The 26,194-nt window shown below is 46.3% G+C and overlaps 1 long non-coding RNA gene across 2 annotated transcripts; it reads right to left on the reverse strand.

Annotated features, from left to right (window-relative positions):
* Positions 1–4: 4 nt before the first annotated feature.
* Positions 5–25,028, reverse strand: LOC138064717 (uncharacterized). Of its 2 annotated transcripts, none has more exons than XR_011137962.1 (3): positions 24,909–25,028; positions 18,871–19,128; positions 5–4,167 (listed from the first exon to the last, which is right to left on the reverse strand). It is a non-coding gene; the product is annotated as an uncharacterized lncRNA (long non-coding RNA). The 2 variants fall into 2 exon arrangements; XR_011137961.1 differs by lacking the exon at positions 24,909–25,028 and adding an exon at positions 19,441–19,573.
* Positions 25,029–26,194: the final 1,166 nt, after the last annotated feature.

Here is a 26,194-nt window from a genome sequence, read left to right on the forward strand (position 1 = left end):
CCTGTTGTTAAAAATGACATATCTGGAGCTAGTCCAAGAGAAAATGAAACTACCAATCATCTCTAAAATAAGTCACAGGGCTTTCCTAGAAAACTGAAAGACACCAGATGATCTCACTGTGCATCTTTTATCCTTCATCTTCCCTGGGATGTTATCAGTGGCTATGCTCAGCAGCCCGTTGTCCTGCAGAGGCAACGATTCCACTTCAGATTCATTTCATTTCACTTCAGGAGGTCGGTGTCTGAAGCATTACAGCAGATACAACCATCCTCCTGCTTAACGTACAAATCAGGGGAAGACTGGAGTGCAGGTTTTGCTACAGTCTTGCCTTCAGCAAACAGAGGTCTGGCCAGCTGATGTTAATCTTCAGGAAGCACTTCTGCAGGCAAAGAGGGTTTTTCTGATGACACAGCACCAACACTATGGCATTGCTTTCAGGTCATTTGCCATTGTTACACCAAGCGATTGCCTGTGAGAGAGAGAAATAGGCCATGCTGCTTTTGCTGGTCACCAAAATCCTCACAGGAGGGAGATGCGTGTTTTTGCAGAGCTCAAAGATGGAGAGAAGATACTTCTTTCAGCACGACAAGGAAGTGTTCACATCACGGCTGAGGCAACGGAGCTATAAGGCATACTGAGGAGGCAACACAACTGCGCCAAGCTTTTAAGTAGCATCCAGCTCTGTTTCTAACTATTCTGCCCTTTTAGAGTCACCGAGGCGGGAGATATTTTAGCAGGACATGCTCCCTGAAGGTAGGCATTTTAACAGGCAGTGGGAGCCTGGGTTCTGCCAACTGTGTTTTAGTGTTTCTTCTGACATTGAAATCAGCAGGATACTTGCAATTTTGCCTCTTTTCTCGCCCATTTTCACCAAGTTCTTTATGGATCCAGCCATGGTCACAACGTGACCTGAGTCACTGCCACAAAGGAGACACATTATATACGTCGTCTAGTTTCAGTGTCTGGTGCAGATTCACTGCAGTGTTGTATTTTGCCACACAATTTTACTTTCTTGCTCTGGATGCACTAAACCTTATCCTTCCTTGTTTGGAAAGAAGTAGCCTGAGCCTGGATTCGTACAGGAGGCACGAAGAGGAGGATTCCCTTCACCGCTACACATCACCTACAACGTGCATCACACATTAGGAAGGCAACGACGGAAACTGCAGACCTCTGAAAGCTCATTTTCTTATTACCACCAGCATACCACAGACTGCTGATTTGAACTCATAACCTAACCCAGTACTACGAACTAGCTGCAAAACAGCAAACTATAGCGAAGTACTTAGATTACGGAGTAGAGGGGTGTATATCCACAGGGTGTCCCAAGGCTCTGATGTGAGCGCTGGTGCCAGGGTGTGCTGAGGGCTCCCAGGCTTGTGCAGCGCCCAGACAGATGGGCAGCACACAGCCGGGCAGGCATGTGGTGCCACCTGCCCTGCATGCGGTGGTGCCATGGCGGAGGGAGCTCGGAGAGTCCAGCTCCAGGAGCTACCACTGCTATGTGCTTTTCTAATTATTGCCAGACATCGGCTGATGGTTTAAAGTTTAGATACACAACATCTGCCAGATCATTTTCCTTTCAGTGTCATGCAGGCTGTTTCCATTTAAAGCATGGCTCATTTTGCTGTAGTTTAAGCCAGTCCTCTGTACCACTACATTTTTCCACTTCAAATTATTTTGCACCATCTTTACTGAAGCATACAGGGAATCCTGCTGTTTTACCTCAGTTTTTAACTATCATCTTCTACCCAGAGGATCTACTTTGTAAAAAGTTTCCTATAGAAGCACCTGAGGCATCGCCAAGGAGTGAGGAACACGAACCCTCCCTGGCATAGCGAAGCAGGATGACAGCAGCACCAAGGCCTCATTTGGCTCAAAGAAAAATCTATATCTCTTTATATCACTTCTACAATGGAACCTCAACAACATTATAAATAATTATAACCACTGTTGCCATAGGCAGTCCCATTGCTTTTCTGTTTCTGTACTTTTTTTTTCAGAGACCACGGCCACAGAGCTAATGGGGGTGAAGAGTGGTTATGAACAGAACTTTAGCAAAATATGCAGTTTCAGCGATGACCAAAAATCAACTGTTCATAATTCAGGTCAAATAGTGTTACCCAAACAAAGGTGGGAAAGAACTTTTAAATAAACTGTTTCAATATTTTCAAAGCATGAAAAATAGAATATTTCATTTGAGACAAAACTAACACATTTGATAGATCTAAAATAAAATTTTCCTTACTTTACCTTTTCACTTTCCATTTTACTGCAAGCAAAAAAAATCCACACACTTTTTTTTTTTTTAACTTGGCAACTGAAACAAAGGTCTGTTCAAGCTTTCATTAATCAGGCCTTTCATATTCCTTGCCTGGTATTGCTATTGTCAGTGTTTTTAATTCTGCCATGACTATCAGTTCTAACCAAGATCCAGGTTCCTCATCACATGAGTCTCAAAAATATATCAGATGACAAGAATGATATCAACTTTGTTTCAGTTTTGTTTCAACAGTGTGAAGAAGTGAAGAGAAAATCAAGAGAGAAAATATTGGCCAAGCTTGGTTTTTATATATATATATATATATATATATATGTATGTATGTATGTATTTATTTATATATATGCATGCATTTATTTATTATACACACACACACACATATATACACACACATATATATATGTATGTTTGTATGTGAATTATGACTTGATCACTTGACAATGCTTTCTATGTAAGCAAATATCACCTATGACCACATTTGTCTTTGTCATCATCCAATGACTGCATCCTCATTGATGTCGCAGAGAAGACAGCTTTAGAGAGGACTGCAAGCCATTTGGATCTGTTCCAAAAGGGCAGTTTACAGTTATATCTTCTGTATCTTCTGGCTTTACTAAACAGAGGCTCAGTTCCTTAGGAACTACAGAGGAGAGAGAATATGAAACCCAGGAAAAAGGAAAAAAATATTTTAGGAAGCAGAAGCTACACAGAATTATCCTTTCTCTCATTAGCAATTAACTTTCTCCCCTGACCGCCATCGCTACTTGTAAAGGAGAGACAACTAGACTGTCACAGGTATGGAGCACGATTTCTCTTTGTTTGGCCCTCTCTCACCATTGGGCCGATTGACAAAGCCACACTATGAACCATCTGCTTTGGGGTGTCCAGGAGGAGATCCTATTCCATTAAAATGTCCAAAATCTTCATCCCCTGTCAGAATGAAAACTAGAGCTACAACATTTCTGAGAGAAAAAGGCACATTCCACAGAACACTGCAGTCTGATGTTTGATTTAAAATAGTGACAAGAAAGGCAAGAGACTAAGGTTTAAGTCTTCTCTCTCCCTAATTCAGAGAAGGGTCTGAAATCCAGACCTCACATGTCTTGAGTGAGCACTTTGATCTCCACCTTGTCTGTGCTGCCAGACGGGTGTGCTTACACTGAGCCTGAGTCCAAGAAGACATGAATATACCAAGTCCCAGGCTCGAAGGAAACCCCAACATGCAGATCAAAAGCCATGGAGCCACTGTAAACAGTTGAGGGATCCAGATTTCAGGGTGCCTTGCAGCAAGTCTATCATCATGATTATGGGGCATGCTGCAGCATGGATACAGCCATCATCTTGCTTATCCTCTTTCTGTGAAGTTGAAGAGCTTCTAACAAGCATTCTTTGGAAAAGAGAGGGTTTCGCCACTTTCTTTTTTCTTTCAAGAAAAAGCTCTCACTGAAACAAATAATAAAGCCTCAACTGGCTCTAGCTGCCACAGAGAGCAGCCTTGGTCCTTGTCTGCAGTGATGAGTCAGCCGGAGGATTGCTGTCCACACTACAGTGAATGCAAACTCCCAGGGTGTTCGAACACCTGGAAAAACAGGGTGGAAGTGTTGCTACGAAGAGAACCAACAGATCCAGCTTGCAATCAGCAGCCTCTTCCTCCCACACTCCTGTATAAGCAGACTGCAGTCTAGGCGTGCTCCACTTCCTCCTTTTTCTTTCTCCAGGAGAATAACCTGACTTACTTACAGTGCATAGCCCATTTGGGGAAGGTTGGAAGCACCCCAGAAGCTGCATTTTGATTTCCAAAGCTGCTAACGTTCCCAGAAGCAAGGCTGGGAGGTTGATCTGGAAAGACGCAGATAGCCTGAGACCTCTTGGGAAATCTGGTTTATCTGGAATGGAACACATGCAAAGATATTAACAACATTCAACTTTCAGCCAGTAACACAGACAGAGACAAAAGGCAGCACAGGCTTATGAAGAAATAATTGGTCAGACAACTACAATTACTTGATTGACAAAATTACAAGATTAGTGGAACACAACATATATAAGGTGAAGGCCTCAGTGCTTAAGAGCAAATAGGGGACGTTATCTGCTTTATCTTGCTTAACATCTTCAGTAATCATATGCCAGTGAATGGAAGCTGCAATCCCCAAATAAACAAGGAAAGTGGTGTAGAGGAATAGATCACTGTCTTCCAGAATACAAATACACTAATTGCAAATGACTGACATGATGAAATGGTAACTCTATTGGCTCCTTACTGATGGTAATCTGCGGGCTGGAGCTGATAGCACGTAACTGCTTAGACTGCAGAACTGTGCTTTCTTTCACCATCTTTGCTGTAAATTCTTACTGGGGAGGAGCTCGTGGTTGCAAATGAACTACTCAGCAGAGATGAGGAAGAAGTGGAAATGACACACCACAACTGTCAACTAATCCTACCCAGTAATGTGACTGTTTCTTTCAGGTTTGGTAGCCCGCACTAATCCCATCACTTCTCTGGGGAACTGGTCTTTGAGCAGAGCACGGCAACATGCAGAGCAACATCCACAGCAGAAAGTGCGAGCAGCCCTTCTGCATTTTCTGCGCATGACAGGCTCGACTGCCTCAGGGGCAGACATTTTACAGTGTAGACGCATGTTGTGTCCAATGAAACGTTTTAAAGGACTCTGTTATTTCTCTGTTGGCCACTGAGGCAATGAGAATGTACCGGGGCAGTGCTGGAGGAACAGGAAGGAGAGTGTGGCCAAAGCTGGGGCCTGCCTCTTTGGATGGAGCTGGCTGGCAGAGGCTTTGGGGAGATTTTCAGCATCAGGATCACCTCCCTTTGTGGTACAAAATGTGGCCTGGTAGGACAACTTTGGTTCTTGCCTTTGACCTTCACTATGGGAGAAAAAGTAAAAGAAGTGAGGAGGCTTCCAAGTAGAACTGCACAAGAGCTGCCTCTCCTCCCATCCAGACTGGAGCACACCCCTCAATTTTCCACTTGAAAAAGGGGGTTTCTGCAAAAACATTTGGTTCCCAATCATCCAAACGTTTTGGAATCAACAAAATCAAAGCATCTCACTATTATCCTGACTTTTATTTATTTTACTGCAATATTCAGTGTTCAGTTTGGGAAAAAAATTGTTTAGAATGGTTAAAAATAATTAAAATATCTCACTATAAAAATATCAAAATCCTCTACCATTTCCCCATTTTTGGGAAAGTGAAATCCCAGGGAAATCTATCTGATTTCATAAACCCTTCAATTCAACTTCCATTTAATGGAAAAGGTTGAGATTTCTCCTTCCAGATGAATTTTCCATGTCCCTGAAAATATGTCTTTGAAGTTCTTTAGTAAGAAACTCCAGAGGAATCGAACTAAGGATGGAAGCATCGTATTTCAGAACAGCATATTTATTTAACGCATTTGACTTAGTCCTAGATACTGCTTAAAATTTCATTCGGGTGCATAAGACAGACAAACAGCTCAAAAAAAAAATTATCCCAGAAGGTAATCTCTGCTTCAGATAAAGTACAAAGTTGTCTTTGGTAATTAAGAACTAGCAAATCCAGGCTACCTCTCCACATGCACAAACCACTACTAGCTCCTACCTGGAATTTTCAAAACTCATTATCTATCCCTCTCTCCTCCATGCCCCTCCTTTTCTTTCCTTTTACAGGCTATGTCTTGCTCATCTGCCTCTCTACTAAGAAAAACGATAAAACTCACATTCTTACTATTACTATTTTTAGCTTTTTCTTTCTCCTTTAGGAGTTACAGTTTCATATATTACCACAAAACAGACTTACAGAAATTTAATTGCCAAACCGAGCTATAGCTCAAATCAAGTTCCCAATAAGTTGTATTTGATAGTTACCTTTATTTTGTCAGACTACATACTACAGTCTAATATCTGGTCAACAGACACAAAAATAGGAGTCAACAGGGCTCAGCAATGTTCAGAGCTCATGACAGTCATATTAAAAATGGTGAGATTCCAAACTTGCACATATTCCCCACAGGTCAGATTCCAACCACAATTAATTGCAGAAGAAACTCTTCCCCAGTAAGCAAACTTCTTTTTTTTTTCTTTCACTTTGCACAAGCATTCCTGAAAATGAACTGAGAGAAGTTCTGCTGTGCAAAGCAAAGATGTGCCACATGACATTAAGCATATCAAGCAAGATAAATCTGAAGTCAGGTTATCTTCTCTCTTAGTTTGCTCAGAGCAAAATGCTTTGAAATATTTATGCTGCCAAATCATAGAAGTATATCGCTTAAAGGGATTGGGAAAGCTGCATAGTTCCTCCCACTGTCACAAAGCAGAATCAGCTGTTCCATTGTCATTACTGAGAGGCATTTTTCCAAATGGTCTAAAGACAGGCATCCAGTTCCTATGCTTCACATCATGAGCACTGGAAAGTGTTTCCCACTTTCAACCAGAAACTTCCTCCCTGCTGTTTGCAAATAGCCATGCCCTTACTCTGTGCAGCAACGCTGCAGCACCAAAACGTTTCTGTCTTCCCTCCTCAACCTCCCTTTCTTCAGCCTCAAAAGCCCTCATTCTTCCAGGCTTTCACCCCTAGATGTTATTTGCTGCATCTCTAGATGTTATTTGCTGCATCCCTGATGACTCCTACTGCTCTTTCCTGGACTCTTTCTGACGGACGCCCAGCTCCCTGCCGTGGATGCAGTCCTCAAGCTGGCCTTTCGAGGCACAAGCTCACCACATGCCTCCTACACCTCATACTGCTACCCCTAAGGGCTTTTTTTTTTGTTCTGTCCCACAACAGAAGGCTAATGTTGCCTCCTGTTCAGCCTGTAACTAAGTACTTCCCCGATGCCTCCCTGCATAACGTCTGCCTACTTTGCCCTTCCCCACACATGCACGGTTGTCTGGTTGTCTCCGCAGGAGCACGGAGTTTTGGACTTGAAATAAGCCATCCTTTTCTAGCCCAAATCTTTAACTCATTGAGAACATTTAGAATTCAAATATCATTCTGAGATGTGCTCACAGCCCTCCCATATTGCCGTCATCTGCAAGTTTAATAATTCATCTTCTAGATAGGTTATGAAAATGTTGGGTAGTAATGGACAAAAACAGCCTCAGTCAAAGCTTTGACTAGCACAGGTTTACTTCTGCTGCATTCTCCTCAGATTATTCCCCCCAGCCCTGGCTTTCATAGCTATTTGCAGTGAGAGAGTTAAAAATAAAGACATCACTAATGAGGGATGAGATTTTCTCAAACATAGGACATTGCGCATTACTGGAGAGAGCTGCAAAGAACCATGCCCAAGGAACGCAGCAATCCAAATAAAGAAAGCTCACGTGAAAAAGGATCAGTAGTCACTACTTCATCCTCCTTTTCCTGATGGGGGTTTAGTACATCTCATTTTATATTTTTAGGAAGTGCTAAAGTACCTGCACAATTCTTTCTTATAGCAAGCAACAGGGACAACAAATCTAGAAAGGGGAAAGTAAAAGGTCAACAAGAGGTAAGACATCCCCCAGTCACCGTAATAAAATCTAGAGATGAGTCTTTAGGGAAAACAAAACTACCAGTGCTCTGTTGTTTGCTATTTGCATTGAATGTGGCATTTCTGGTCCAGTGCGAGTCTTTCATTGTGCCAGGTGTTCAGGGCCCAGCTCTCCTGCAGAGTCCTCCAACGGGACACAACTCTTCCTCCCTAATTCAGTATTACAATAGCTGCTTTGTACAGTTTATTCCCTCAGTCACATCAATGCATCAATTTCTAGGGTAATCTTCAGATATTTCCCCATTGACTGTCTTATCACTGGCTTTTCCTCATCCTATTCTTTTTGTCTGCGCAAAATCTGACAATAACTATGTGTTCAAGACTGCCTTGAAGATCAATGCCTCCACAGAGAGTAAATGAAACTCTTCGCGAACTTCCCTTTGGAGTGAATACAATATGAAAGCTAAACTTAAAAACATCTGACATTTCTATGATTTTTTTTGTCATAACAGTAGATCCTTTCATGTCCCCTGGCAGAGGTCTGTGGTCAGTAACAGGTCACAGCAAAGGGCAGGCTCACTCCCAGCTGTCACATGTGTGGCAGAAACATTGACTCCCTCCCCTGGGGATCAGGGCTGCATCCACATAAGCTGCTCAAGCAAACACAGTCTCTGCCCATGCTGAGGCCAAGGGTGAATTAATCCACTCCAGGGGTGCTTTTACCCATCATCCTTACTGTCGCTAGCTCCGCATTCACCCCTTTCCCAGTCAAGGCTAGACCAGCAGATGAGGGAGCCTAGCTGTCCTCATTCACCACCACACCATCAGCCCTTGCCCCAAAGGCTTTGTAGTCTACTCTGAAGTAAGGCATGAAGGCACATAAACAAACAGGGAAAAGTCAGTGGAGATCAAAGGAGACCAGGGCAACAAAGATAAGATCAAATAATGCTGCACAGCTGCCCTTGCACAATGAGATGGTTACAAATCGTCTTAAAAATCAGCTGATCTTCCAAGAGGTTCAAGTTTAATTGTGTGTGTGGTTTGGTTTTCCTACTTTTAATCAGATTTTTCTTTCCTCAGAGGTGTTCCAGCAGAAGCAATTCTGGGTGGAAGCTATCTGTAAAAGGACAAAGCTTTTGACCTGCTTTAAAAAGGGAAGCCTGAAAATAGCACAGAGGAATTTACAGGAGTGGAGAAATGAGTCATTTAGGCTGCCTGGCTACCAAACTAGGGAAAGCATGGAGCAGTCACGTGAAGGAGTACAGATAAGGAGCCTGGGGTCTGAGGCACTTGGAGACACAGGGATATAAAAATTTAATCCTATTTTCTTGGACAAGCAACATACCCCTGAGCCTGAGTTTCTCAGTTGCAAAAGGGGGGCAGATGTCTTTTTCTACCAGAGGTGGATAGAGAGAAATCGAAATTAACGAAAGTGACATCTTTGAATACTGTGGTAGACAACACAGTAGAAGAGAAAGGGCTGGAGCCTGGTGCGGGGACAAGGACTGGGAACTGGTGAGTGCAGTACTGCAGGGAATCCAAAGAGCTGTGCAGAGCAACAGGTGCTAATAAATAACACAGACAGGAGTGACCAATGAAGACAAGGAAACCTAAGAATTTAGAAAAGCCATAAAGTGATCCTGTTTGCCGTGAGTCATCTTTTAATAAAATTAAGATTTAACCTTTTCTGTAGTTGCATGTGGCTAAGTCACTACCGTCTAACATAGAGATTCAGCTCAACACAGCTTCACTATCATTTCCTGCTGTGAAATCGTATTATTCCAAATGCTTGACTTCATTACTATGGCAGACAGATCACTGTTGTTATAGTATCTTTTTGTGTATGATACGCACACCATTGCTTCTCTGCTCTGTTTACTATCTCATTTCATTGTCTCCATCAGGCATAAAGTAACAAGAAATCTGACCAGCGTAATTTACTCTGAGCAGTTTGCTATTTTACTAAAATATTTTTCTTTCATACGACATCCTCAAAATAAATAAATACAAGAATATCAGCACAGTTGAAAATCAAGCTAGTTAGGTAACGTCAAATAGGCAGACGTTCAGCATCCTTTAATTACCCCCCCTTGTACATATACATTCTGGCATAGCCTTTAACTAACATGATTATATCATTTTTTTCCACAGAAAACATGTCATTAAGTACCTAGGGTGAGAGAGGACCCAGCACTGAGCATTCTGTTTCTTCCTTAATGTTTTTCAGACTTATTTTCTCTAATCCTCAAAACATAGTGCCATAGCCTAACTTACTAATTTCTGCCTGTTTTTCTCCCGTGCCACTACAGCATGCAAATGCTTCAGGAATAACATAATTTTCACCACAGCGCTGGGAGATAGGCAAGGTGTAAGGAGGTGTGTGAGAGGATGACCTTCATTTTACAAAAAAATAAGCCAAAATGTTGAGCCTCTGTGGGGACCAGACTGAAAGGCACCTCACAGATTTCTTCTGCTGAGGGCAGAGGACCGCTGAGGTCCTAGTTCTCCCACCCGAAGCTGGCAGATACCTCCTCCACCCTGCTTGCATGTCTGCAGAAAACTTTGGCCTGCATTTCCATGCAATCCAAAATTTTTACTCAGAAATGGCCAGACCACTTTGGCTGAAGTTTTCCAGTAAAATCAGCCTGACAGAGAGAACTGGCAAGAAAATGCTCAACTCGAAGGTTCATGCTTATCAAAAGCTACAAAGTGACTGAAAATAGTCTTACAATCAGAAGAACCAGGTAACAGTAATGATAAGCTTTAATCCTTATAAATGAGAAAAAAAAGTAGCATGTCTGGACATACCGAAAATTCAGATTGATGTTGACAGTTTGACAGCATAGTTTTAATTGCTGTTTATAGCACAGGACTTTTGTGTAACCATACAATCAATTAGCAACGCTGCCAGCAGCTAAACGCAGCCGCACGCACCCGGCCGTGGGGGCGGACAGACAGAGCTGTGCTTTCGCCCTGGGGGCAGAGCGGTCGCAAAAGTCAGACTATAGCCACCACAGTCAAATTAATGTTTATATCTCAGAGATCCCATATACACGGGGGAAAAAAAACCTGATACAAATGCACAGCTCAGGTCCACTTGCAGGGCCAGGGGCTTTCTGATGCCACCTCCCAGTCTGTATGAATTTTAAGGACTCCACTTTAACCTTGACAGGCGAGCAGAGCAACGCGGGCCAGGCATCTCCCAAAGGCTGTGACGTGCCACCATAAGTAGCCAGGCTGCACGTGGAGGACCCCAGGCAGGACTCGGCCAACCGGCCCCTTGCAACCAGGATAAGGGAATGAGACAAGGGCTGCTCTGCCCTGACCCAGCTCACAGGGTGCACACACTTATTTTGGTTGGTTCATAGTTTACCCTCACTCCAAATCCATTAAGACAACACGGAGTAAAGTCACCTTCTCAAACTATTGCAACCACCACGTTTTTTAGTGTCAAAGTCTGCCATGATCATATTCTTTTAGCACAGTGTGATTATTAAATAGCAATAATAGTCAGAGACGTCAGAGAACTGATCTTTTTCTGAGGCACTGACAGAGCTTTTACCAAGCTATTGTGGACAAAACAGCCATGATGAATCAAGCGTTTGGGTCTGAAACACAAGTGCTTCAAAAAGCTTTTGAAAAACATGGAAAGCCGAAAAGCTGACAGGTCAGCCATACAGTCAAGTGATCGCCAGAGTTACCTACACGTGGCCGATCTGTGCCATAGATCATACGCTGCATGTGAAGTCCTTAGTGCTGAACCTGATAGGCCTTACACCGAACCACATTAAAAATCCTGCATTTAATGCATTGCTTGACCACTACAACAGTCAAAGGTATCTTGGCATTGTACCACCACTGCCACTTTTTACTCTGAAGCCAAAGATTGAAAAGCCTCTGTTGCAAACTTTCACATCCCTGTCTCTCAGAAACCTTCTTGATCACCTTCTTTTTCTGAAGTGGCAAAGTCAACCCTCTTTAACAGCCTAGATCAAGCAAAGAAGGGTGCCTTATAGACATGCTAAATTTACACTCAAAGAAGAGAGGTTGACATAGGCCTCATACGGCACCATCTTTCTTCATGAAGCAGCACTGAATCAGGGAAACATCCTTTCTTGAAGTCTGTGGAAAATCAGATTGTCCCTAAAGTTAAGAATGTACTTACGTGATTTCTTGATTAGAGTCAGATTGAAAAATATGGCTTAAGATGCTTTTCTGAATCAGAGCCAGAATCAATTCCCCCAACCCATCCCTTTTGCTTGACTCATAGCAGCATCATATAGATGGCAGTTTTCATTAAATCCTTGATATCCACATAAGATTTAACACATCCTTAATTACAACATTCTGGTTTGCATCCCCATGATATTTTTCAAGGACATCACTGCAAAATTTTTAGCTCCACAGGAGCATACGAGCCTACAGCAATGAGCACCAAGACTAGGCACTCAAATAGCCCAGTGTGAAACGCAGGTAAGACAAACTGTTCCACATTACAGCAAATGCTAGCATACTTTAATCTTCCTTTAAAACCTGCCAAATGAGAGACACTCATTCAAAGGAATTAATGTAATTAATTAGATTCAAACGCCAAGGCAATCTGTCTGCAATTCTTACCCCAATTTACTAACAGGTGATAACCTGTGTTCCAAACAAGCACAGACTCCTACTGAGTGAAAATCTGCAGTTTTCTTAATATTCACATGGTAAGCAATCATTTTATATTTGAAGACAGAAAAAATAGAATCTTTGTTTAGAGAGATCTGTCTACCAAACTCTTTGAACATATGTTTCTTAAGCAGGCTTGGACAAAGCATTTTATGTATCGATCAAGTGACACCAATAGGCTCAGCAAAACCTTCTACCTCTGTTTTTATGTGCTGAGAATAAGGAAAATCTGGTTACATTTTAGAGGAAAGGAAAGTAACAATCCATGGCTACCAATATTTGAATGACAAAAACTTCTGAGTGAATTCCAGATGTCAGCCATGTGTTATGGTTTAATAGTTCAGCTCTGAGTCACAAGCACAAAAACCTGTTATGAAACACATATGCTTGTCTATGTGTATGCACACACACACACACAAGTGTGAACGATTTTTTTAAAAAAGCCTTTTTGTGGCATTAATAACGCTTGAAGAAAGTGGTTAGTCTGAATGGAGGTGAGAGAAAGTTATCAAAGTGCCTTGGACCCAGGGCATGATTTGCAGCTTTAAAACTTACAAAGAATGAGTTAAAATTGAACAGAAATTAAACATCCACTTCACAAGTAAGCCTAATCCTTCCAAATCCTAAAAATTCAATCACGCTCTGTGTCTTGAATAATCACCAAGCTAAATCACCCACACCCCTACCATGTGAAGCTCATGGAAATCCCAAGCAATTCCTAGCCCAGGCCTTTCAAACAGTTATATTTATATTGTGGTTTCTTAGCTGTTTTTACTACTTTTTGTCTTCTAATATAAAAGGAATAAGTAACCACAGCACTGATGTTTATCAACAGGTATCACATGCCTCATCTTCCTGGCAAAGAATTACAGCAGAGAAGCGTTCACCGCTCCCCATACTTGGCGGCCGTGAGCTGGCGCCCCTGGCCGGGCTGCTGCAGCTCCCCAGCCCGGGGCCACAGGCTAGCAGGGAGCCGGGGCGCGTGGCCCCCGCTCTCCTTCGCTCCGCCTCGGCTGCCCGCCCGGAGCAGGGACCTGCATGCAGGGGTAATCATCCAGTTTGGCTCATCAGTTTTTCACTCATCCCTTCCTTCTGGAACTAGCATTCCCCGCATCGCACTCCCACACAGAGCAATCGGTTTGTTCCTTCCCTCCATCTGGGCAGCTCTCCCAGAGGCAGATTAAGTAAGTCAGACACTTTGGGACCTGGACCAACTAGTCTGAGGGAATTTACACAGAAGTGAAGCCCGTAAGTAGTTATGGATACTTTTCTATCCCCAAGAAATTGTACCCGATTACACCCCCGAACACCCACACACAATTATGCATTTCAGGTTTTCTTGGACAATTTCTAATGCACATTTCCATTTGAGCGTGCAAGCGGCAAGTCAGTGCACCTTCACAGACACTTGCATGTGCAAATCTGATCTAGACAGGCAAGTATGGCAACTGCACACAAAAATGAGGTGCATGGTAACTACGTGCTAGGCATGCACAATTATGCCCATGTATTTATGAAAACTTGGCCTTTAAAACTAGGTTTAGAGAATCTGTATTAGCTTCTCTATTATTGTCCACAGAAGAACAAGTGGAACAGAGGCAAAGCATCAGCCCGAGGAGCATTGCGTCAAACAAGGTCACTTTGGTAGGCTTGAGAGGGGAAGAAAGATTAACAAATTTCAGCTGACGGGAAGGCGACCACAGCAGTGTGCAGCCCGGCAGCAGAGCGACTGGACTTCTGCCTACTCCTTAGAGCCTCCTGGTTGCATTCTTCAGTCACTGTGGGATAGTCTTAAGACTAAATATATTGAAATTAGAGTGACACTGTCACTGTCCCTGTCTTGAAGAGACCATGGTGCTTGCTAAGCGCCTCTGTACCTACAGCATGTCAGAGATTTTGCTCGACCCCCAGTAGTTCCTAGAAAGAGGATGACACTCTGCTTGGGAGCTATACCTCACAGGAGGTTTTTGTATTTCCTCCAAAGTTTCCTCTGTTATATCCTCTGTTATAAAGCACTGGGAGTGGGAGGGAGAGGAGGGCAGGACCCTTTTAAAGCCTAGTGCAGAAAACATTTATGATCCAGGCTTTGCAAATCAAGATTTCACATGGGAACTCGGACAGGTGCAGCGTTACCAGATCTGGCTATGACAGCGCCCTGCTCTAAATAGCTGAACCTTATTTATCTTGCTGTGATTTCCACGCAGTCAATTCCTCCAGCAGTGAGAATTTAAGACCCTGTGCACCTGGGAAGCAGCAATCAGCTTTCCTGCCATCATCGGAGCGGGTAGGAATAAGCTGCCAAACACATAACATGTTCCCCCGGTGCCTCCTCAGGAGCGAAACCTCTGGCCCACCTGCTCCGCACCCCCGTTATCCCTGCCGGAGCCCGCTCCGAGGCAGGCGCACACTGCCAGCAACACCTTTTCACAAAGATACCGCTTATCTTCTTCACACAAACGGATACACCGTGTACAGAAAACGCTAACTTCTTGTGACAACACCAATGCAGCCCTAAACAGCTCACAACAGAAACAGCAAGCAAAATGTTTTCAGGTTATCATCCTTTAAAGCATTATAAATATTGCTTATTATCCTGGCCCTAATTATGACAATTTCTGTAGAAACTCCCACGATAAAAGCTGCTGCCCGGAGCTGTTGCTGTTTGCCTTCCCCTGCTATCTGGTGCAGCTGGGGTAGTTGGCCCGAAGGAGTGGGGAACCAGGGGTTTGGCTTCACAAACATGACTCGATTGAAGGCCAGATCATGCAAAAGAGGTTCTTCAACATACGTAATAGGAAAATACCATTTTTCTTCCACTGTGCGAATAATAGGAAGTGGGGCAGATGGGGACAAAGCCGAGAGGGAACGGGCCTGTGCTGGAGAAGTGGGAACTTCTCACAGACGAGAAAGGAAAGCAGGGCCACGTGCAGGCGAGATGGCAGCACCAGGCAGGCAGGTCGCTGCCTCCGGCGGGGCGAGAGGCGGCAGGCAGCCAGCGAGCCCACTGCCCCAGCTGGGCGGCCGCGGGAGGGCTGGCGCGCATCGCACGCTGCCGCCTCCAAGAGCGGTGCAGGCACCGTGCACCCTGCGTTTCCCTTGTGGGCACCAAAACAGTAGAGGGGCAAAGCTGCCCTCCAGCACGGCTGCCGGCGCTGCCGCCGCGTCCGGCAGAGACCTGCCCGCAACGTGAGCGGGTTCAGCATTTCGTTTCCAAGGAGCTGCTTGACAATGCAGCCCGAGAAAATGCACATCGAGCCCCGTTGGATTTTTTTGGATGCTAATTTTTCATAAAAGCCTATGCAATTCAGAAATATTGTCACGGAAATAAAACGCGTGGTAGCGCGCGGCGGCCGTCTCCCAGCAGCTCCGGGGAAGGGTGGCGAAGAGGGGTGCAGCAGCGGTGTTGAAATAGCCCCATCTTGTGGGCACTAGCTGCAGAAACTGTAAAAAAAATGTTGGCAACGTGTTTCTCATCTGCATGTGCCAATTTTGGATTTGGTTCCCATCCATAGGAGTTTCATTAGTCCCTTGCCTCCCAGAGTTTCACTCTGAGTTGCAGGTTTGAATAAAATGAAAAAATCTTAGCACAAAGCCAATGGAAACAGTATATTTTATCTGATTTTGACACATAATATTTGCACAGTTGCTGTATGGACCTGCTCGGAGCTTGTGGAAAGACTTGGGGCTGGGTGGTTAAGGGCTATTACACAGAGCTCTACTTCTCCAGAAGAAACTCCTTTCCCCCCTCCTTAGCTCTCTGCCTTTATCGGCTGATTTATAGCTGCATTTCCATGTCTTACTCAGCACTTTTTTATTATCTCCATAATCTAGTTTCTTCTTCTCATTTTCTGTTTTCTTTAGGAGTGTATGTACCCATTTGCCTGTGCCTGTAAATCAAACAGAACATCTGTGTTCCAGTACTTCAACACATTCCCATTTTTGTAAGGGTTTCCAATTCAGAGAAGCAACACTTCCAGTCACAGATGTGAATCAAGTATATAGCATTAAATCTATGAGTTATATTTGAAAATAATAATTACTCCCTTTTTCTCAATATACAGTTAGATTTATCTTCCTATTTATCCAGACTGCCATTTTTTATCCTTTGGCTCTGATTACATCGTTTATCTTGCAAGTCTGTTTAAACCACGTCGTGGGAGAGAGGGGAGATGAGAAGTGGACTTGAGCATCAAGGACACGTCCTTTTACTTTTATGCTACTGCACTGTTACCACCACTTAGAAGGAAAACGTGAAATCTGTCAGGCTTAAGAGGTCTGACAAAAATCCCATGAACTGCATGAGACATCAACAACCACTAGCACAGATCATCAAACACAGATGTAGCAATCTCCTTGCGTGAAATCACTCTCAGCTGCAAGGTGCACAGACACATAAATGGCGCTAAGACTGTGATTTATTCCTCGGACCTCAGTGGCTCTGCATCGCCTCGCTGTGCTCGGGTGCGCTGGAGCATCTCACCAAACCTACCTGTTCACTGCACGGAGTGAGAGCTGGAGCTCGCACCCACGAGCAGCGTGCGCTGCAGAAATCCCACACCACTACCCGCAGCAAGGGTTGTGCTGACGACAGTCTGGAAGCGGGGACAAGAGAAGGAAACGCATGGTAACTGCTCTTAACTGAAAAGCTAGCCACAGCCATGGTTACAAGAAGTCTCCCCAGAGCAACCAGCCAGCAACGGGTAGCCCATTTAGTCTGTTATGCCTCTTCCCTTGGCCACCCTCTCGCTGCCTGAGCAAGAGCCTCTGCCAGCCCCTGCCGCTGTGCACGGCCAGGCCCGAGGGACATCCCTCCACCACACCCATAATGCAGAATTTGGTCCTGCAGCGAGTGCAACGTTGCTGTGCGCACTGCTCAGGATCCAAACACCAGAAGAGCTAAGTGATAAAACTAAAAGGATAATTTGTGGGGCAGACTTTGAGAAATCTCATCTGAAACACAGGCATTTTCCTTTTCTGCCATTTTTTTACCCCATCACCATCATCACCCTCCAAAGAGTTATTTCCACTCACGTGCAACAAAAGATAATCTCTTCAGTATTATTGCCCCCTTCTACCTGTGTCGTTTAATTACACCAAGCTAATCCCGGCCAGGGAATGCTTACCATGCGCAAACAGTAGCTCGTTAAAAGATATTGCTCTTCCTTTCACAGCACCACATAGGTACTTAAGGAATTGCTTGCTTGTTGTGCCAGTTCGCCAACTCCCTGCATTTCTTTAGGAACCACTCTGCTGTGATCTGGGGACAAAACGGGTGCCGGGTGCCAGGGAGCCCTGCAGCCTGGCAGACGCATGTGTCCACGTGCGACCATCCTCCAGGGCCCCGCAGGGCTGGCTCCCCGCGGGTACGCCGAGAATCGGGGGCAGCAGCTTGGGGGCTCGCCGCAGGGTCAGCCCTCGGGATGCGCAGGCCCGGCCAGTCGGCATGGCACCGTGACAAACTACCATGAAGTCACCTGGTGGAAACACGTCTTTAAACATACTTCTGTTTCCGCGAGCTGGAAACGACGGCCCTGGCAAGCGGCAGCCAGAGCTGAACGTGCAGCGCCCGAAGAAACGGGGCCGATGGGAAGCAGGCTGCGCTTAGGCAGCCTGTGAGTACTACAAAGGATGTCACTCAGAGGAAAGGGTCAAATGTTCATAACAGTCAACAACAGAATAAGGAACAAGGGAGTTAAATTACAGCAAGGAAAATACAGTTAGACCAATAGGAAAAACTCTATAAATGACTGCAAGAGTGATTAGGCAACGGGCCCCACTGCCAGAGGAAACGCTGACTATCGGCGGACACCACCAGGCCAGACCTCGCAATCATCTCGCGTAGGAGGCTGGAGGCCAGCCACCGCGGAGGAAGACAAGCTGCACGACCCGCTGGCAACCCCTTCCTCCTGGGCCACAGCGATTAGCTGTCCTAGGGGGGCTCCCAGGCCTTCCCAGCTACGCGGCGTCGGGGTCTAGGCAGGGCAGGTGCCGCCCGGCGGCTCCCAGCGCGCGGGAACGCACCCGCGCCTGTCCGCGAGCTTCCCGGGCACTCCTCGGGTACCGGCTTTCATGTGTTGCACCACCTTCCTTTAGAGTTATTGCAGTAAGGAAGAAAATAGTATTTCTTGTTTATGGTTTTGGTAGGAAGGCTGTTGATACGCTGGAGGTATAGCAATACTCAAAGAATTAATATAAAGCCAACCCACAGCGCAAAGCTCTGAGGTACTTTTGTCACCACGTGTTCATGATACTGAAACCTTGCTGAAGACTTTGTTGCTGAATAAAACACTTCTGAACATCTAATCGCTGGCCTACAGCTAGTTACCCCTGACAGCGTGGTAGGGCATTGGCCCAAAGATCTCTCAGAGAGCAGAAAAATAAACCCAGCTGTTCCTGGACTGGATCTGACAAACTCGTCAAGCCTAAACATGTGGCAAATTGTTCTCTTTTCACCTACCTTCACGAACAGGGACTAGGTATTCAGCATATAAAAACATTTAAAACCAGGTTTTAGAGCGTGCAGGAATTTTGCAGTGAATATCTGCCGAAAGAAGCGAGTCGGGGCTCCAGATGCATCAGGTCATTAATGCAGTCGAAGGTCAGCGCGCAGAGGGAACTTCGCTCCAGCGAGGGCTGCCCTGGGTCTACCTTGCATGCACAGGACTGCTCATCTCATTTTCACGTAGTTGTTGTGACTGTGCGGTAAGAACTTCCCCTTTAGAAAAAGATCAGAGAAAGCAGTTCATTAGTGGCATCCAACCACAGCCGGGTAGCACTGACTGCGAAACCCTGAGCCCCGCAGCAGCACGGTCTGTTTGCTCTTTCATCAGCAAAACAGACTTGCCAAGAGCTCACATTTGATAATAAAGCGAGATCACTGGGAAGATACGAACTATGGAAAAAACAAGACATGTTACTGGAGTATGGAGAGGACAGAGGAAGGCGTCGAACCAGTAGCAGATTAATGCCTGCGGCGAAAGACATCTAGGACTGAACGTATTCCTCACTGGAGTGGCATCTGTATTACCTTATTAACTCAAATGCAGTCGCTCCAATGGTAGTATATTACTTGGCGTCTGCCTGGATGCTGATCAGGCAAAGATGACCACTGAAAAATTAGCAGATATTAATATGTTAATCTGAATGGAGGACAAAAAAGAAAAAAAGTCTTTAGAAATAGAGAAGTGAATTGGAGTGGTCAAAAGCATGCAGAGAGATATTACTCAAGATTTCCAAACCATCTGGCTGAGCACAGCCACAGTGCTAGTGAAACCTAAGCTTTTTTTCCCTTCATTATGGTGGTTTCAGGTTACTGCTGCAGTTCTCACATGCCCTGGTCAGAGTTGCAACCTGCTGTGTTTTAGCGCTCTCAAAAGCCTCCGGCCGGTGAGACGGCTCTCACCTGTCTACATGGTCTGACCCCAGGCTCCCTCCGCTAAAGGCTCCCGGAAACCCTCTCGCAGCCTGGATGCTGCATCCCCGCGAAGCTCTGCTCCTACCTGTGCTCATTGTCAGCGTTTCTTACTTGAACTTGGAGGGAAGGGTGTCTGCCCTCTCTTACTGTAGCTCTGTATACGGCTATTAATGTCACTTAGCAACAGAACTTCTTTTTAAGATGCTCTTTTGTCATTTCAAAGAGTCTGGCCAAAAGTTCTTTAAAGAGCCTGAAGCCACACCAGCTCTCTCATCTGGCCCTCTCTTTCTCTCTGCCTGATTTCCTCTCACTGCAAGGTTAGTAGCAGCAGACAGCTGAAGCAAAGCAAAAACGTAACTTCAAGAGATCTTTCCAGCCTCTCCATGCGAGGGGTGGGAAACTCCCTTTCCTAGAAGCCATTTTAGGCTGTACCCAGTAGAGACCAGCACAGAAAAAGGAAAGCTCGTGACGTTTTTAATTTTGATTTTTTACATGATACTGACTTACAGATGCAACTAGATTTCTACTTGTCGTTCTAAAATCCAGCATGCAAGGTCTGCTCCTCCCCTTCTGTCAGAGTTCGTCCGGGTTGTTTGGAGGGGAGAGGAGTGTCTGCTCATTAATCATTGAAATCTATGTTTTTATGTTGACTTTACATTACTGGTATAACAAGTAAAGTATAAAAGTATAGTAATGCATATACAGTACAAAAGTAATATGCTAAGTGTAATAAGGAAGTGAGAATACAGGGTATTTTGCCTGCTTAGCAGGAAACAGTGATTGTATTTTTGACCTCAGGGGAAAAAAAAATCTCATGGCTGTTTTATACAATAAGAGAAGGCTCCAGCACTAAGATGCCCAAAACATTTTCTGAAGGAGATTTTTGAAAAATCTCAAGATGCTCAGTGAGGGTAATGCAACAGCCGTAGTTATTCAGAAGCAGTATTTGCAGGGGGAGCGTAAGAGGCAACCCTTTGCAGATGAAACACGGGTGTGCAAGACGTCAGTAATGAATCAGTCACTAATTCCCATCAGCAATTTCCTTCCCATATAGCAGCTTTGTCCTGGCTATTTTCAGTTTGTGTTCGTTAAGAGGATTTCATATCGTTTCGCGTTTCCCAGATGGTGGCAAACACCAGCTTCCTGGCTGACACACACAGAGCACAGGATGCAGGCTCGGCAGCCAGGAAGTACAGCATCTCCTAGGTGCCCAGCAAACTGCAGTCCTCAGCTGACATGTACTCATTCTGCCCCTCATCGCCACCTCTTCCCACTGCTGGAAACACGTGCTGGCGGGACCTGCACAGAGTCACGGAAATAACCCTGCAGCTCTGCTTTCCCCTCTCGCCTGCACTGGCCCAGGAGGCAGGTTACAGGGTGCTGCTGGCCCCGGGTACAGGCAGCTAATGCGGGCATAGGTGTAAGTACGCAGATAGGAGGCCGCGGGGGAAGCACCAGCGACGCACCCCAGCACCCCCCCAAGAGCAGCTCAGAGGCCCTGTGTGCACGGGACCCGCGTCTGGATGTCTCCACTCGTTGCTCTCCCCAGTCGCACCCTGCTCCCCGCCTGCACAAAGCCTTCACACTGAGTATCGTGTCTTGTGGCTGCTCTCTCCTTCCCTCTTTTAGGACTTTAAAAAAAAAAAAAAAAGACTCAATTTCTGCAGCACGAAGCAGAGGGGTTACACATGCCTGCCACATGTCATGCTAGCTCCTCTTTCTCAAACAGTAATCTGATGTTTTTTGTGGTAGCTTTTGTGCCCTACAAGTGGTTTATACTCCTGCTGCACCACCTCATTTCAGGTTTTCCGAGGAGCACAGCCAGCGCGTGGATCACCTCCTGCGGCAGCAGCCCACTGCACACAGGTTTTCCTGCCAAAAACGCCAGCACGCAGCACAGCTGGGCAGGGGGCACCACCACTGCCCGGCCGCTGCATCCTCCCGCAGCCCCTCCGGGCCTCTCACAGCCCAGTTCCCACCACCTCAAGGCATTCCCTGCATCCATGTTTTAACATCCAGATTTTGAAGCAATCACTTGCTTTCATATCTGGTTTTTAGCATCAAAAGAAAACACAAAGAAGGAAACTCTCGAAATCCCTGCTGCAGTGTCCAAGGGAGAACAGGCCAGGACCTCTCCTCGAAAATAAGCCCCGTTTTTGCTATGAGGGTGGGTGCACCGGTGTCCTGTGACCTCATCATCATGCTAAAAGCTCTCACCAAAATGACACTCGGGACCATATCGCACTGGTCTGGCTGACTACGAAGCCAGTGCCTCAGCTGCCGTGGCCACTGTAACAACTAACGCCGCCTCGGTGGCAGCATTCACATGGGGGAAGCACCACTGCTGCTCCTCAGCATGAGGAAGGTGGATACGAGCTATGTACGGGTGACTCACCCTTATTTTGAGTTTCAGGAGTTGTTCCTCAAATCTGGTTCAGAAGCAATTTTAAAATGGAGAACTTCAAGGGGATTTACAGTCCTCCTTAGAAGACTTTTTTTCTTCTTCAAGGAAAAGGGACTTTTTTGTGAAAGTCACTTGTGATGCAGTATTAGAGAGTTAGGGCAAAGGGAATGGTTTTGTGTTTTTGACTCAGAAAGGTTTGACAGGGATAGAAGAGCAATAATCCATTCCCTAGAAAAGAAGAGCCCTCTAGAGGCCTGAGCTGGGAGGCAGAGCTCCCATCTCTTGCGTCCTAAACTTGTGCCTGCCCACAGCCCCACATAGGTCTTTTAACCTCTGTTCGTCCAGTCTTTGCAGAAAAGGATAATTAATGCTTCCCCAGGTTGATGTGAGGCTTAGGTGTCTCAACACTTAGCCCAGCCCTCCAGAAGCATCAACCAACTTGTGAGCTCTTAGCAGTGGCAAGCACCATCTCACTGCAACTGATGCTCCTCACTGGCCTGCGCATGCTTTTAAACCTGAGTGGGAAGACTTTCAGCCAACTGCATAGAAAGCAAAATTACAAACAAATAAATATTCCCAAGAGGCCTCTCCTAGCAACTCTCGTGGTCTTACAGCCCCCCTGAACAGGCTCTCTGTGATGTACAAAGGGTTCATCCAGCATTTACAAACAGGAATCACCAGCATAAAAAGTAGAAAATAGAATCACAGAAGCACAGAATGGTTGAGGTTGGAAGGGACCTCCAAGATCATCTAGTCCAGCCCCCCTGCTCAAGCAGGGTCATCTAGAGCATATTGCCCAGGATTGTGTCCAGGCAGGTTTTGAATGTCTCCAGGGAAGGAGACTCCACTACCTCTCTGGACAACCTGTTCCAGTGCTCCGTCACCCTCACAGCAAAGAAGTTTTTCCTCGTGTTCAGACAGAGCTTCCTGTGTTCCAGTTTCTGCCTGTTGCCTCTTGTCCTGTTGCTGGGCACCACGGAGAAGAGTCTGGCCCCGTTCTCTCGACACCTCCCCTTCAGATATTTATACACGTTGATGAGATCCCCTCTCAGTCTTGTCTTCTCCAGGCTGAACAGGCTCAGCTCTCTCGGCCTTTCCTCACAGGAGAGATGCCCCAGTCCTCTCATCATCTTTGTAGCCCTCCGCTGGACTCTCTCCAGGAGTGCCATGTCTCTCTTGTCCTGGGGAGCCCAGAACTGGACACAGCACAGCACAGCACTCCCCTGGCCTCCCCAGGGCTGAGCGGAGGGGCAGGATCACCTCCCTCGACCTGCTGGCAACACTCTGCCTGATGCAGCCCAGGATAGCACTGGCCTCCTTGGCCCCAAGGGCACATTGCTGGCTCATGCTTAACTTGTTGTCCACCAGGACTCCCAGGTCCTTTTCTGCAGAGCTGCTCTCCAGCAGGTCAGCCCTCAGCCTGTAGAGGTGCATGGGGTTATTCCTCCCCAGGTGCAGGACCCTGCTCTTGCCTTTGCTGAACTTCAGGAGGTTCCTCTCTGCCCATCTCTCCAGCCTGTCCAGGTCCCTCCGAATGGCAGCACAGCCTTCAGGTGTGTCGGCCACTCCCCCCACTTTAGTACCATCAGCAAACTTGCTGCGGGTGCACTCTGTGCCTTCCTCCAGGTCACTGATGAATACATTGAACAGGACTGGTCCCAGGACTGACCCCTGGGGGACGCCGCTAGCCACAGGCCTCCAACTAGACTCTGCGCCTCTGACCACAACCCTCTGAGCTCGGCCATCCAGCCAGTTCTCAATCCACCAATTCACTTTGTAATGTTTCAATATCAAAGTCCAAACATGCTAAGCTTTGAGGGAGTTTTTCAAAAGTGGGGTTAGGCCTTAACTTTGTGCGCTGGCCATATGCTGCTTTTAGACCTTAAGGGTAATATTTAAGTATCTACTGGTCTGATAACATGGCCCTGCACTTGCTTTATATGTTCAAAGCTGGCTTTAACACTAGCTACAGGCCTCCAACTTGACTCTGCACCTCTTGGTTTAACGCAGAAGGTGAATGAGCCTGCGATGGGCGCCAGGGTGCCACAGGGGTCGCCAGGACGTCTCAACACCCTGCTGCAATCACAGACATGACTGTAGCGTGGCCAGACACTGAACCCATGCCAGGTACCCACAGCAAACACACCACAGAACAGCACAGAAATACCATCCTACCTGGCTTTTCTTCGTACAAACCATTCTAACAAAAAACTCTTACCCTCTTTGATTTGCTCATTTATGAGCACAAAGAGCTAAATGAATCAGATAGGCGCATGTAATGAATAATTCAAACTCTACTAATTATTAGTCTTTTTCTCTAAGCTCAGCAATTGCTTGTGCACATGAACAAAAAGTAAAACTTCAGTCATCCAATACCAATTTTATAATGAAATCTTCATTACCCAAAATTGAAGCAAGCCCTGGAATTCATTATTTGCATCATAAAGCTTCCCATTTCCTCAAAAACCAAAAAAAAAAAAGTCTCTGGAGTTATTTCTATCCTATTATGTCTATGTAAATTCCAAAACATTTATATTAATATATTCGCAAAGCAGAAAGAGGTAGGATTAGCTTAAGATGATATCCCCTCCTGATTTAAAGGTCATTCCTTACAAGACAACACATTTCTCTCAAAATTGAGGTTTCTGATTTGGGTGGTTTAAGGGGGAATTTTTACCTCTAAGTCTTTGTACCCTCCCAGAAACAAGATGCAGTTTGCAAGCGTGAGCCAAGGCTGCCGTGGCCAGGAGGGCGCCGCAGAGGGAGGGCTGGGAGCCCCTTGGGATGCTCGTGGTGGTCCTGGGAGCCACCTGGCAGGGCCTCAGCCCTCAGCCTCAGGCTCTGAGACCATGGACACCTGACTCCAAAATCCAGCTCTTGGACTGCATTAAAGTTAAATCGCATGCTTCTCCGCCCAGGGACCTACCGCTATGCCTACCAGACCGTCACTCAGCGACCTCCAAGCATCAATTCACGGCAAGCCCCAAACAAACAATGATTAAACATTGCAGACATCAAAGTGCTTTGACCTTTTTGCTACCAACCTCGAGAGGAGCAGGATTTCCCATAGATGTGGAACTGGCTGTAAAAATAGGTATAGAGCATGAGTGTACCAATGGGAGATGGAGTTTTTCAACCTCTCCTGCAGAAAAGCTCTTTATCTTCTTTTGAATTTTATGAATTAAGGAAAAAAAAAAAAGTCAAATCAGATTATCAGAGAAGCATCCCAGGAGCAAACACCCACCGCAGCCGGGCAGAGGCACCTCAGCTTGGTGTCGTTAACTGCCCTTTGTGCCCCGGTTGCCCGCACATCACAGATTGGGGGGATGCACCGCAGGGTGCGAGGGGTCCGTGCGAGCGCGGCCAAGCGGGCAGCAGTCAGTGTCCCTGCACCCCGGCCCCACCAGCCCTGCAACGCTCGCTGCTGGCCCCCGCGCTAGCACCGCACCGGGCAGCGCCTGCACCTGGCTGCCCCACAGGGGACGCGTACGTGCTGCTCGATCCCCCAGCACGGCCCCCACTGCCTGGCACTGCTCCCGCTATCCGTCAAAAGCGCAGGCTCTTTAGAGAGTGCCCCATGCGAGAGCGCCCTGCCGGGCTTCCTGCACGCTGCAGGAACCGGGCCGTGCTTTCCGTCCAGAGGTCACTCGACTGCTCTCGCGGTTTCCCAACCCCGTGCATTTTCACCCTGCCTGTCTTCACCAGACGATGAAGGAAGTGCCAATTACAGCTAATACGAGTTACTGAGCTCTTCACTCAGCGGGGGGAAAAAAAGGAGGGAAAAAAAGGAGGGAAAAAAAGGAGGAGGGAGATGTAACTGGCTGGCCAGGCTGTGCAGCTCCGTCAGTGGCCGTGAAGACCAGAGTCCCGGTCTCAGCGAGACGTGGCTGCTCAGCTCCCCAGCACGCCGCCCCTGCCCCGGAAAAGCCCCGCACCAGCCCAGGTGGCCCAGTCTGTCCCCTC

Source organism: Struthio camelus, chromosome Z, assembly GCF_040807025.1.
Source record: "Struthio camelus isolate bStrCam1 chromosome Z, bStrCam1.hap1, whole genome shotgun sequence".
In the NCBI taxonomy this organism is placed as follows: Eukaryota; Metazoa; Chordata; class Aves; order Struthioniformes; family Struthionidae; genus Struthio; species Struthio camelus.